Source organism: Siniperca chuatsi, linkage group LG17 (genome assembly GCF_020085105.1).
Source record: "Siniperca chuatsi isolate FFG_IHB_CAS linkage group LG17, ASM2008510v1, whole genome shotgun sequence".
NCBI lineage: Eukaryota > Metazoa > Chordata > Actinopteri > Centrarchiformes > Sinipercidae > Siniperca > Siniperca chuatsi.
The window spans coordinates 28742377-28755429 of NC_058058.1; the positions used below are offsets into that span (position 1 = coordinate 28742377).

General features: G+C 45.0%; 1 non-coding gene and 1 pseudogene across 1 annotated transcript; both read right to left on the minus strand.

Annotated features, from left to right (window-relative positions):
• Positions 1-2097: 2097 nt before the first annotated feature.
• Positions 2098-2264, minus strand: LOC122865094 (annotated as a pseudogene).
• Positions 2265-10127: 7863 nt separating this feature from the next.
• On the minus strand, positions 10128-10309 carry LOC122865082. The gene has a single exon (XR_006375389.1). It is a non-coding gene; the product is annotated as a U2 spliceosomal RNA (small nuclear RNA).
• Between the last annotated feature and the right edge of the window lie 2744 nt (positions 10310-13053).

Below are 13053 nucleotides of genomic sequence, written 5' to 3' on the forward strand. Positions count from 1 at the left end.
GAATTTTTTATAATTTTTTAACAAACTAAATAATATATTTTTTTTTAACAAACTAAATAAAATATATATTTTTTTAATAATAAAGTGTGCCCTCTGCATAACATTTCGACCACTGTGGGTCTTCTTCAGGCAAAGGCACAACTTAAAAGAAAACTGAAAAGGCTTGCAGATCGGCAGAGATGTTGACTGTTCGATGGTCAGTGCAAGAATGAAAGAAAAAGCCACTGCACTCTATTTATACCTTCCCTTGTAACTTGTTTTAACTTTGGTTTGTGTTCTTAACTTGTATCTGTGTTTTACAATTTGTATTTTGTCCACTTGTTTTTAATCCCTTGTATGTCGATAAATATAAGTTTTTAATCAGAATTAAACTGATTTTAATATGGTATATTCCAAAACATGAATTAATAGTTTTTATTGAAATATATTTATGGATTTTAAGTCTATGTATAACATTTTTTTTTGAATATCTTTAGGGATCAATTTTAGGAACAGGGTGGGGGTGGGATTTGGTAAAGGGATAGAGGTTAGGGAAAGGAGGGGGTGTGGTTAGGGTTAGGGAAGAGGTTAGGGTTAGGTTAGGGGTTAGGGTTAGGGTAGGGAACTGAACCTGACCCCAGCAAAGTGGGAGACAGGACGTGCACGGTCCTTCCCCAGTAGTCCCTACCCCACCCTCTCTATCAAAGGCGGATTGGTGGTAATATCCACCCTGAAATGGTCTTTGTCGATCCCGTTCAGGGGATCGACGACGTCTTTTGCCTTGGCGCACCACGGTCCATCCATCATCATGAGCAAAACTCATGATGGAGTTGTTGTTTTGTTGAATACCTATACAAAAGTAAATAAAATTATCTAAAACAAAAATCAAAATTTAACTCAAATTTTAAATTATTTTTTAAAAATTATTTATTTTTTATGAATTTTTTATATTTTAAATTTTTTAACAAACTAAATAATATATTTTTTTAACAAAGTTGTTTCATCATATGCTAATGCTGCCAGACGGGAGTCAGTGGTGACGGGGGTACAGCATTTGGAAAAACCATGGGTCGACGACTGTCACACCTCCTCGTTAAGAGCAATTGAGGATGTAATCGCTGAACTCACAAGAGACAGAGAGATTGAAGCAGCTGTGGCTGATTTGCCTGATGCAGCACCAGCCCTTGTGGGGAGCGGTGACTCAGGGGAAAAGCAGGTCGAGGAGGATGAAAGTTTGGAGGAGAACTCGTTTGTCGCTGAGTGGGTAACGGTGGCAAACAGAGGTGGAAAGGGAAAAAGAAAGAGGTTGGAGGTGGGCATTCCTGTTTTGCCACCCTCGTCCCCCTCTCCACTGGTTAAAGCGAGCAGGTACAATGTACTTTCGGAGGTTTTGGAAGAGATGTACAAAGAAAATGAGTCTGATAAGGTGCTGCAGCCGCAAATGAGGGAGATGGAATGGAGAATGGGGAAACTGGAACGTCTTTGTCTCAGCAGGACATTACTGCATCAGACAGTAGCAGGCTTACACCCAGCGGTGTATCTGGAGAGTCTCCAAGGTTGGCTGCTACTCTCTCAGATCATTTACCAGTTCCAGAAGGCAGCCCCTTACCTTCTGAGGACAGCCCTCCCGGTTCAGAGCGTGGTTTTCGTTCTGAAGAGCCAGATGAGGATGACTGTCTTTCATGACTGGTTAAGGGAAGGGATGTGAGTGAACCCAGAAGATTTGTTTTCCCCTTTTACACAGGCTTTCTTTATTTCTTTAAACATCAGGAGTACTCAGGCTCTCGCAAGCCAAGCCCTCGGCGACGAGTGAGAGAAAGGGAGGGAAAATGCAGGGCACATTTAACAGGTATTGTGTACTGGTCGCAATGGGGCAATATCCCCTGCCAGTTTGTCTGCCAATCCAAAGCGCAAATCTGGCTGGATTTTCTTAGGCTTCGCCTGGCTGTCAATTCTGCGCCACGTCGCGCCGATACACGGTGATTTGGGACTGGGGGCCCAATGAGGTTCCACAAGGAACATCGGTGAGCCCACCCTGACTCGAGTCTTTTGTCCAGCGTCGAGCAGAGCGGCGAACCTCTCTGTTCGCGTCCGTGTTTGGCTTTCCACGAGGCAGGAGAAGGGTGCACCGTTCAAGGCGCCGCCGGTTTAAAGTGAGCGGAGCGAGCCCGGTTTTCAGCTCCCGGTGCTAAAAACTGCGTTTAATATGTCGTCCCCTTATAGAGGACATATCAGATATTAAACTGATAGGAACAGATTTTTTTTTTATTACAAAAAAATGGTTTCAATTCCAAAAACAGTTTCTCAAATACAGCATACATGCATCATTTCATTCAGTAGATACAAAGTCCATGATATCATTGCATCCCTACCAACATAACTGAAATTCTCAAAGAAACCCTTTTGCCATGAATCCTTAACCCCAGTCATTACCTGTTTTTTCCTTTCAGCCTGTATTGCGCTGAAAAAAACAGTCTCAAACTTCTCGTGGAATTCTCGACGTGATCGCAACAGATATGCCCTACACTCAAAAATTTCCTTAAGCTGCACTTTCAGGGAGTCACAAACCAGCTAATTTACCGTGCCGCCACAGTTTCACCTCCTCTTCACCCACCTCACCTTCCTTTTACAATAATTTATACAAAAATCTTCATCCGCTCCTTGGCAACCTCCCACCACTCTATCACCCCAGGACACATTTGTCTGAGTCCCAGAAGGCCATTGAAAAACACTAGAAAATACTGTTTAAACAACTCTTCCTCAAGAATACTAATATTTAGGCGCCAGTAACCAGGCCCAAAACCTGGCACACACAGCGCACCTCAAACAGCAGCCCATCATGATCTGAAAAAAAAACAGGGAGCAGCCTGCCTGCCAACAGACTCAAGGATTTTGCTAAAAACACATAATCCAAACGTCTGACTATTCCCGGGAGTTACGCCATGTGGGACCGTCTACCCGCGGCCTGACCTCCCTCCCCCCATCTACCAGGCCATGTCTGGACATAAGGTGGAAGATACATTTTTCGCTGGGATCCCTCCCCTTACCTAGTTCCACATTAAAATCACCTCCTACAATTACCTGCCTATTTGTGGCAAGGTGCGGCTCCACTAGCCCAAACATCTCTTGCCTTCCTGCTGGAGTTTGCGGCCCCACAATAACCCTCAGCTTGGCTGTCCCCCATGTGATATCCGCACCTATTATTCTCCCCTGGACAATAACAAAAACATTTTCCACCACGATCTCTTTAACTCCAAACAAAATCCCAACCCCTGTAGAGTGGACCCCCCCTACACTCCAAAGTGAATCCCCTTTTGTCCATTCCCTTGAGAAGTTTCCAACATCAAACTTATTCCGCAGATGTACCTCCTGCAAAAAACAAATGGAAACATGCAGAGAGTCTACAAAATCAAAAATGACCCTTCTTTTAACAGAGTCCCTCATTCCTCTCACATTTAAAGAAAAAACATTCAAACAAACCATTGAAATTCCTCAAATTTAAATGTTCTTTCCAAAACTACGTTCCCCTCCCTACGGGGAGTAAAGGTCCTCACTGTCCATCTGTTCTGCCCAGGAAAAGGGCTCTGGGTTCGGCGAGCTTGATGGCCCGTTGGGTCCATCATATGCATCTTCACTTGATGGGGATGTCAGCATAAGCAGGCCAGGGGAAAGATCAAAACCCAGCCCCAACCCTACAGGGAGCAGGTCACCCGAATCTCCTCTGGACTGACCCATCCCCCCTCCACCTACCCCTTGCTCTGTGTCGCCACCTCCCTCCTCTACTTCCTCATCTACTCTGCCTTGCTGTCCTACTCCATCACCCCTCACCACATCTGCTCCCTCCACTTTTGCCTGGCCCTCTTTCCCCTCCCCCCTTGTCTTTTTGCTGTGTCCCCCCTCCTCGCTCTCTCCACTTTCAGTTGGGAGCCCTGCTCCGAACACCTGCGAGCCTCTCCGTGCCCCCTGCTTCACCTTAGGGGAAACTGGGCCATAAATAGGCATAGGAAAAAGCCCCTCCGTGTGACCAGACTGCCTACACCTCCTACAGAAAGGTGGTTGCCGGGAGTAGTATAGAAACCCACGATCCCCACCAAGGCTAAAAAAAGCAGGTGGGTGCTTCAGTCCACCAGGCCCTTCCGGGTCGGGGTTGAGCAGTACCTGGAACTGCCGCCTTCCAGTCCAAAACCCCATTGGATCCTTCATGTACCTAGCATGCCGTCACAACCTCTCCATACTGCTCCAAAAATGCAGCTAACGCCAGGTCAGTCACAAAAGGGTTGAACATATGTACGGTGATGGTTCTGAAATTTGGTCGGTCTAGATTCAGAACCTGGTAACAGGACAAGGGCCTTACCCCAGCTTTTTTGCTGCAGACTTCAACCACTCTTCTGTAGAGATCCTCATCCATCAGGGTGACGTCAAAAGCCTTTTCCTGCTGGTTCCACTGAATACAATAGACTTCTTCCACCTTCAGGTGTAGCTGCCCGATAGCCACACTGTTCCAAAAAAAAGCTCATGATAGAACTTGTTCTGCATCTGAAACAGCCTGGAACCGCAAGGTAAACCTCAGACCAACCTTTGGGACCATCTGCTGGTTGTGGACTGTTGCAGCCATGTTGTTTCTGTTGTTCGTATATCCTCCTCTTTGTAGTTTTCTTTCCCGTCTTGCTCCACTTGATCTTAGCCAAAAGGCCGAGAAGCGATGAGCACCGATGCTTTGCTTCTGGAGCCCACCTCCCGGAATGCTTCTCCCTTGCCCTGGTGTAGCCTCTTGTCTCTGCGCATAACAACGCCTGCTTATCAGCACCGCCTCCCAAGCGGCCCACGCCCCGATATTGCCTAGGGCAGCTCTCTTGCTTTTCACAGACGCGCAAGGCTCGGCCAGATGACAAGGCCTGCCAAAAATAGGCGTAACTCATGGGCGTTCCTCTCCACGGAAGGGTTAGGGGTTAGGGGGTTAGGGTAGGGGAACTGAACCTGACCCCCAGCAAAGTGGGAGACAGGACATGCACGTTCCTTCCCCCTGTAGTCCCTACCCCCACACCCTCCCCCTCTATCAAAGGCGGATTGGTGGTAATATCCGCCTTGACTCACACCATCCACTACAGCACAAGCTGGGTGTAATCCGGACATTACAACACAGAGCCAAAGAAGTGCCCACAGGCTCAGAGGGTAAGAAGAAAGAGGAAAAGCATGTCCAGAATGCACTCTCAGCCTGTGGTTATCCTACTTGGGCTATCAACAAAGTTAAAAGAGCCAAAAAACAGGACAAAAGTGTAACTGAACCGAGAAGGAACGGTGTCTCCATTCCTTATGTATCTGGACTGTCTGAAAAACTACAAAGGATCTTTAGACAGCACGATGTTCCGGTCCTCTTTAAACCAGGCAACACTTTAAGACAGAAACTCGTTCACCCTAAGGACAAGTTACCCACACAAAAACAGAGCAATGTTGTCTACTCCATTCAGTGCAGTGAGGAAAACTGCAAAGAACGGTACATAGGCGGAACCAAACAGCCACTTCACAAAAGACTTTATCAGCACAGACGACACGCTAACTCAGGGTTACAGAGCGCCGTGCATTTGCATTTAAAAGCTACAAACCACACATTTGAAGACAGCGAGGTGAAGATTCTTAGTAGAGAGAAGAGTTGGTTTGAACGGGCGTCAAGGAAGCCATTTTTGTGAAGAAAGAGAACCCTCTTTGAACAGAAATGGTGGTCTGAGATTTAATCTGCCCAAAGTCTATCAGAGTGTATTATCACCTTGGTCACGCCTATCACATGCCAATCAGGCACTTAACAGTGATGAAGTAGATGCAGCCAGAGAACAATAGGCCTGATTACTGATCACTGGGCCATCTTGAAACTATTAGGGCAGTTTCAGGTGAAACTAGCTATTAACAGATACTCAGGCAGATTCCCTCCTGAGGGCAGGGCTTATGTAACTCAGATTAACTTAAATTTCCAGTTGCCGTCCAATTTTTTCACAATTGAGAATGACTTCCGGATGGGAGCCGAAATGTCTTGATTCTGAAAACAGTGTCCAGATGACTACGACTGAAACCTTTTCTACGATAGAACACTCCTGGACGAATGAGGGACTACACCGTCTTGCCCTGAAATGTTCTTTGTCGATCCCTTTCAGAGGATCGACGACGTCTTTTGCTGTGGCGCACCACGGTCCATCCATCATCATGAGCAAAACTCATGATGAAGGAGTTGTTTTTAAATCCCAATAAATAAAATGAAATTATCTAAAACAGAAGTCAAATTTGAACTCAAATTTAAATTGTGAACTTAAAATATATTTATTTTTTATAAATTTTTATATTTTTAATTTTTTAACAAAATAAATATTTTTTTTAACAAACTAAACAATAATTTTTTAAATAATAAAGTGTGCCTAGGCGCGACGTTTCGACCTCTTTGGGTCTTCTTCAGGCTAAGGCACAACTGAAAAAAATGAAATGGCTTGCAGACTGGCAGAGATGTTGACTCTTCAATGGTTTGAGCAAGAATGAAAGAAAAAGCCACTGCACTCTATTTATACCCTCCCTTGTAACTTGTTTTAACTTTGGTTTGTGTTCTTAACTTGTGTCTGTGTTTTACAATTTGTATTTTGTCCACTTGTTTTTTAACCCCTCATATGTCGATAAATATAAGTTTTTAATCAGAATGAAACCGATTTTAATATTGTATATCCCAAAACATGCAATATTAATAGTTTTTATTTAAATATATTTATGGATTTTAAGTCTATGTATGCATTTTTTTTTGAATATCTTTAGGGATACATTTTAGGAATAGGGTGGGGGTTAGATTTGGTAAAGGGATAGAGGTAAGGGAAGGGAGGGGGTGTGGTTAGGGTTAGGGTTAGGGTTAGGTGAAAAAAGGGGTTAACTCCCTGCAGGGAGTTATAATGCACTGGCACTAGTATTTCTTTGTATTCTAAGTTCATAAAATCAACAGGTGCTACTATGTGGTTCATAAAAGGTTTAAAAAACCAAAAGGAAAAAATTAGGGGAAACAACAAATCAGTGTCTGGGACTAAAATCACTAAGAAATGGAATAGATGACTACATAGTCTAACAGTCGATGGGGCTCAGTTAAATCTCCTGCAACGGGGAGATTTGAGACACCACCATTGATAATTCATAAAAAGTAAGTACTCAGGTATAATTTCAGGAGAGCAGCTGGGTCAGAAAAACAAAAAGCAGACAAACAGAACTGCAGCAGGGCGGTAAGTGCTGGAAATAAAAAAAGGTAAGTGCTGATTAATCAAAGGGAGATACAAGAAATTATATAATAATATTAATATGAATAAGTGCTTCAATAGAAAAAAACATGCATGTAGTAAATCATAATGTACATAATAGAAAAAATATACAAATACACAACAAAAGGATAAAACCGAATAGCCCTGTTGCAGCAATGTCTGCCTAAGGTCCTGACCAATACTCAGTTTAAAGCTTAAAACTCCAAGCCGACCCGGTGTTAAAAAATGTGTTTTTTATTTATTTTTTTTACATCTTCTAGGTAAGAGAGATCTCGCTGGAACCTGACCTGAAAGAAGGGGAGAAGAGAAAGAAACTTAACCAAAGGTAAGGAGGATCAAATGGTCACCCAGGTAGGTAAGTATGGGAAGGTAAGTAGGTAAAGGGAAACAGGTAAGTAAAAAACGGAAACTTCGGGTTAGGGTTAGGAAAGAGGAAAAGGGGAAGGGTTAGGGTTAGGGTAGGGGAACTGAACCTGACCCTGACCCCCAACAAAGTGGGAGACGGGACGTGCACGGTCCTTCCCCCGGTAGTCCCTACCTCCACCCCCTCTATCAAAGGCGGATTGGTGGTAATATCCGCCTGAAATAATTCTTTGTCGATCCCGCTCAGGGATCGACGACGCCTTTGCCGTGGCGCATCACGGTCCATCCATCATCATGAGCAAAACTCATGATGAAGGAGTTGTTATTTTTAATCCCAATAAACAAAATAAAATAAAAGTCAAATTTTAACTCAAATTTTAAATTGTGAACATAAAATATATTCATTTTTTTATGAATTTTTTATAATTTTTTAACAAACTAAATAATATATTTTTTTAACAAACTAAATAAAATATATATTTTTTTAATAATAAAGTGTGCCTACGCGCAACATTTCGACCACTGTGGGTCTTCTTCAGGCAAAGGCACAACTTAAAAGAAAACTGAAAAGGCTTGCAGATCGGCAGAGATGTTGACTGTTCGATGGTCAGTGCAAGAATGAAAGAAAAAGCCACTGCACTCTATTTATACCTTCCCTTGTAACTTGTTTTAACTTTGGTTTGTGTTCTTAACTTGTATCTGTGTTTTACAATTTGTATTTTGTCCACTTGTTTTTTAATCCCTTGTATGTCGATAAATATAAGTTTTTAATCAGAATTAAACTGATTTTAATATGGTATATTCCAAAACATGAATTAATAGTTTTTATTGAAATATATTTATGGATTTTAAGTCTATGTATAAAATTTTTTTTGAATATCTTTAGGGATCAATTTTAGGAACAGGGTGGGGGTGGGATTTGGTAAAGGGATAGAGGTTAGGGAAAGGAGGGGGTGTGGTTAGGGTTAGGGGAAGAGGTTAGGGTTAGGGTTAGGGTTAGGGTTAGGGTAGGGGAACTGAACCTGACCCCCAGCAAAGTGGGAGACAGGACGTGCACGGTCCTTCCCCCAGTAGTCCCTACCCCCACCCTCTCTATCAAAGGCGGATTGGTGGTAATATCCACCCTGAAATGGTCTTTGTCGATCCCGTTCAGGGATCGACGACGCCTTTGCCTTGGCGCACCACGGTCCATCCATCATCATGAGCAAAACTCATGATGGAGTTGTTGTTTTGTTGAATACCTATACAAAAGTAAATAAAATTATCTAAAACAAAAATCAAAATTTAACTCAAATTTTAAATTATTTTTTAAAAATTATTTATTTTTATGAATTTTTATATTTTAAATTTTTTAACAAACTAAATAATATATTTTTTTAACAAAGTTGTTTCATCATATGCTAATGCTGCCAGACGGAGTCAGTGGTGACGGGGTACAGCATTTGGAAAAACCATGGGTCGACGACTGTCACACCTCCTCGTTAAGAGCAATTGGGGATGTAATCGCTGAACTCACAAGAGACAGAGAGATTGAAGCAGCTGTGGCTGATTTGCCTGATGCAGCACCAGCCCTTGTGGGGAGCGGTGACTCAGGGGAAAAGCAGGTCGAGGAGGATGAAAGTTTGGAGGAGAACTCGTTTGTCGCTGAGTGGGTAACGGTGGCAAACAGAGGTGGAAAGGAAAAAAAGAAAGAGGTTGGAGGTGGGCATTCCTGTTTTGCCACCCTCGTCCCCCTCTCCACTGGTTAAAGCGAGCAGGTACAATGTACTTTCGGAGGTTTTGGAAGAGATGTACAAAGAAAATGAGTCTGATAAGGTGCTGCAGCCGCAAATGAGGGAGATGGAATGGAGAATGGGGAAACTGGAACGTCTTTGTCTCAGCAGGACATTACTGCATCAGACAGTAGCAGGCTTACACCCAGCGGTGTATCTGGAGAGTCTCCAAGGTTGGCTGCTACTCTCTCAGATCATTTACCAGTTCCAGAAGGCAGCCCCTTACCTTCTGAGGACAGCCCTCCCGGTTCAGAGAGTGGTTTTCGTTCTGAAGAGCCAGATGAGGATGACTGTCTTTCATGACTGGTTAAGGGAAGGGATGTGAGTGAACCCAGAAGATTTGTTTTCCCCTTTTACACAGGCTTTCTTTATTTCTTTAAACATCAGGAGTACTCAGGCTCTCGCAAGCCAAGCCCTCGGCGACGAGTGAGAGAAAGGGAGGGAAAATGCAGGGCACATTTAACAGGTATTGTGTACTGGTCGCAATGGGGCAATATCCCTGCCAGTTTGTCTGCCAATCCAAAGCGCAAATCTGGCTGGATTTTCTTAGGCTTCGCCTGGCTGTCAATTCTGCGCCACGTCGCGGCCGATACACGGTGATTTGGGACTGGGGCCCAATGAGGTTCCACAAAGGAACATCGGTGAGCCCACCCTGACTCGAGTCTTTTTGTCCAGCATCGAGCAGAGCGGCGAACCTCTCTGTTCGCGTCCGTGTTTGGCTTTCCACGAGGCAGGAGAAGGGTGCACCGTTCCCGGCGGCGCCGCAGTACCAGGTCAATGCTTGGAGTGAGCGGAGCGAGCCTCGTTTTCAGCTCCCGGTGCTAAAAATCCGTTTAATATGTCGTCCCCTTATAGAGGACATATCAGATATTAAACTGATAGGAACAGATTTTTTTTTTTATTACAAAAAAATGGTTTCAATTCCAAAAACAGTTTCTCAAATACAGCATACATGCATCATTTCATTCAGTAGATACAAAGTCCATGATATCATTGCATCCCTACCAACATAACTGAAATTCTCAAAGAAACCCTTTTGCCATGAATCCTTAACCCCAGTCATTACCTGTTTTTTCCTTTCAGCCTGTATTGCGCTGAAAAAAACAGCAGAACAAGTCTCAAACTTCTCGTGGAATTCTCGACGTGATCGCAACAGATATGCCCGTGCCCTACACTCAAAAATTTCCTTAAGCTGCACTTTCAGGGAGTCGCAAACCAGCTGATTTACTGTGGCGCCATTGTTTCCTCTTGCATTTCTCTAGCTCGAGGAGGCGCTGTAGGCGGAACACCTCTCTCTTCACCCACCTCACCTTCCTTTACTATTATTTATACAAAAAGTCTTCATCCGCTCCTTGGCAACCTCCCACCACTCTATCACCCCAGGACACATTTGTCTGAGTCCCAGAAGGCCACTGAAAAACACTAGAAAATACTGTTTAAACAACTCTTCCTCAAGAATACTAATATTTAGGCGCCAATAACCAGGCCCAAAACCTGGCACACACGAGCACACCTCAAACAGCAGCCCATCATGATCTGAAAAAAATACAGGGAGCAGCCTGCCTGCCAACAGACTCAAAGATTTTGCTAAAAACACATAATCCAGACGTCTGACTATTCCCCGGGAGTTACGCCATGTGGGACCGTCTACCCGCGGCCTGACCTCCCTCCCCCCATCTACCAGGCCATGTCTGGCCATAAGGTGGGAGATAAATTTTTCACTGGTATCCCTCCCCTTACCTAATTCCACATTAAAATCACCCCCTACAATTACCTGCCTATTTGTGGCAAGGTGCGGCTCCACTAACCCGAACATCTCTTGCCTTCCTGCTGGAGTTTGCGGCCCATACACCACAATAACCCTCAGCTTGGCTGTCCCCCATGTGATATCCGCACCTATTATTCTCCCCTGGACAATAACAAAAACATTTTCCACCACGATCTCTTTAACTCCAAACAAAATCCCAACCCCTGTAGAGTGGACCCCCCCTACACTCCAAAGTGAATCCCCTTTGTCCATTCCTTGAGAAGTTTCCAACATCAAACTTATTCCGCAGATGTACCTCCTGCAAAAACAAATGGAAACATGCAGAGAGTCTACAAAATCAAAATGACCCTTCTTTTAACAGAGTCCTCATTCCTCTCACATTTAAAGAAAAAACATTCAAACAAACCATTGAAAACCCTCAAATTTAATTGTTTTGTTTCCAAAACTACGTTCCCCTCCCTACAGGGAGTAAAGATCCTCACTGTCCATCTGTTCTGCCCAGGAAAAGGGCTCTGGGTTCGCGAGCTTGATGGCCTGTTGGGTCCATCATATGCATCTTCACTTGATGGGGATGTCAGCATAAGCAGGCCAGGGAAAGATCAAAACCCAGCCCCAACCCTACAGGGAGCAGGTCACCCGAAACTCCTCTGGACTGACCCATCCCCTCCACCTACCCCTTGCTCTGTGTCTCCACCTCCCTCCTCTACTTCCTCATCTACTCTGCCTTGCTGTCCTACTCCATCACCCCTCACCACATCTGCTCCCTCCACTTTTGCCTGGCCCTCTTCCCCTCCCCTTGTCTTTTTGCTGTGTCCCCTCCTCGCTCTCTCCACTTTCAGTTGGGAGCCCTGCTCCGAACACCTGCGAGCCTCTCCGTGCCCCTGCTTCACCTTAGGGAAAACTGGGCCATAAATAGGCATAGGAAAAAGCCCTCCCGTGTTGTCCGAGGGGCCTGGGCCTCCCGTCCTCTCTGTCAGCCCAGTCTGCTCCCTGCACCCGGAGAGCTGCCTCTTTTGTATTCTCAGAAAGTACAGCACCCGACTCTTCCCGCGCTGGTCTCCTTGGGACATTACCCGCAGGTTTGTGTCCCTTTCCTTGCTCCTTGACTCCCTCCAGCACACCACTGGTTTTGGCTACTTCCGCAAAAGTCCTCCTGCGGCTAGGACAGCTCTGGTACAGGTGGTCCAGTCCACCACATCCATGACAGGCCTTAGGTGCAGTGCAATCTTTGGCCTCATGGCCCCGCTGCAAGCAAAGACGACAGCTGGCTCCAGCACAGCCCGCCTCCGTGTGACCAGACTGCCTACACCGCCTATAGAAAGGTGGTTGCCGGGAGTAGTATAGAAAACCACGATCCCCACCAAGGCTAAAAAAAGCAGGTGGGTGCTTCAGTCCACCAGGCCCTTCTGGGACAGGGTTGAGCAGTACCTGGAACTGCCGCCTTCCAGTCCAAAACCCCATTGGATCCTTCATGTACCTAGCAGCTGTCACAACCTCTCCATACTGCTCCAAAAATGCAGCTAACGCCAGGTCAGTCACAAAAGGGTTGAACATATGTACGGTGATGGTTCTGAAATTTGGTCGGTCTAGATTCAGAACCTGGTAACAGGACAAGGGCCTTACCCCAGCTTCTTTGCTGCAGACTTCAACCACTCTTCTGTAGAGATCCTCATCCATCAGGGTGACGTCAAAAGCCTTTTCCTGCTGGTTCCACTGAATACAATAGACTTCTTCCACCTTCAGGTGTAGCTGCCCGATAGCCACACTGTTCCAAAAAAAAGCTCATGATAGAACTTGTTCTGCATCTGAAACAGCCTGGAACCGCAAGGTAAACCTCAGACCAACCTTTGGGACCATCTGCTGGTTGTGGGCTGTTGCAGCCATGTTGTTTCTG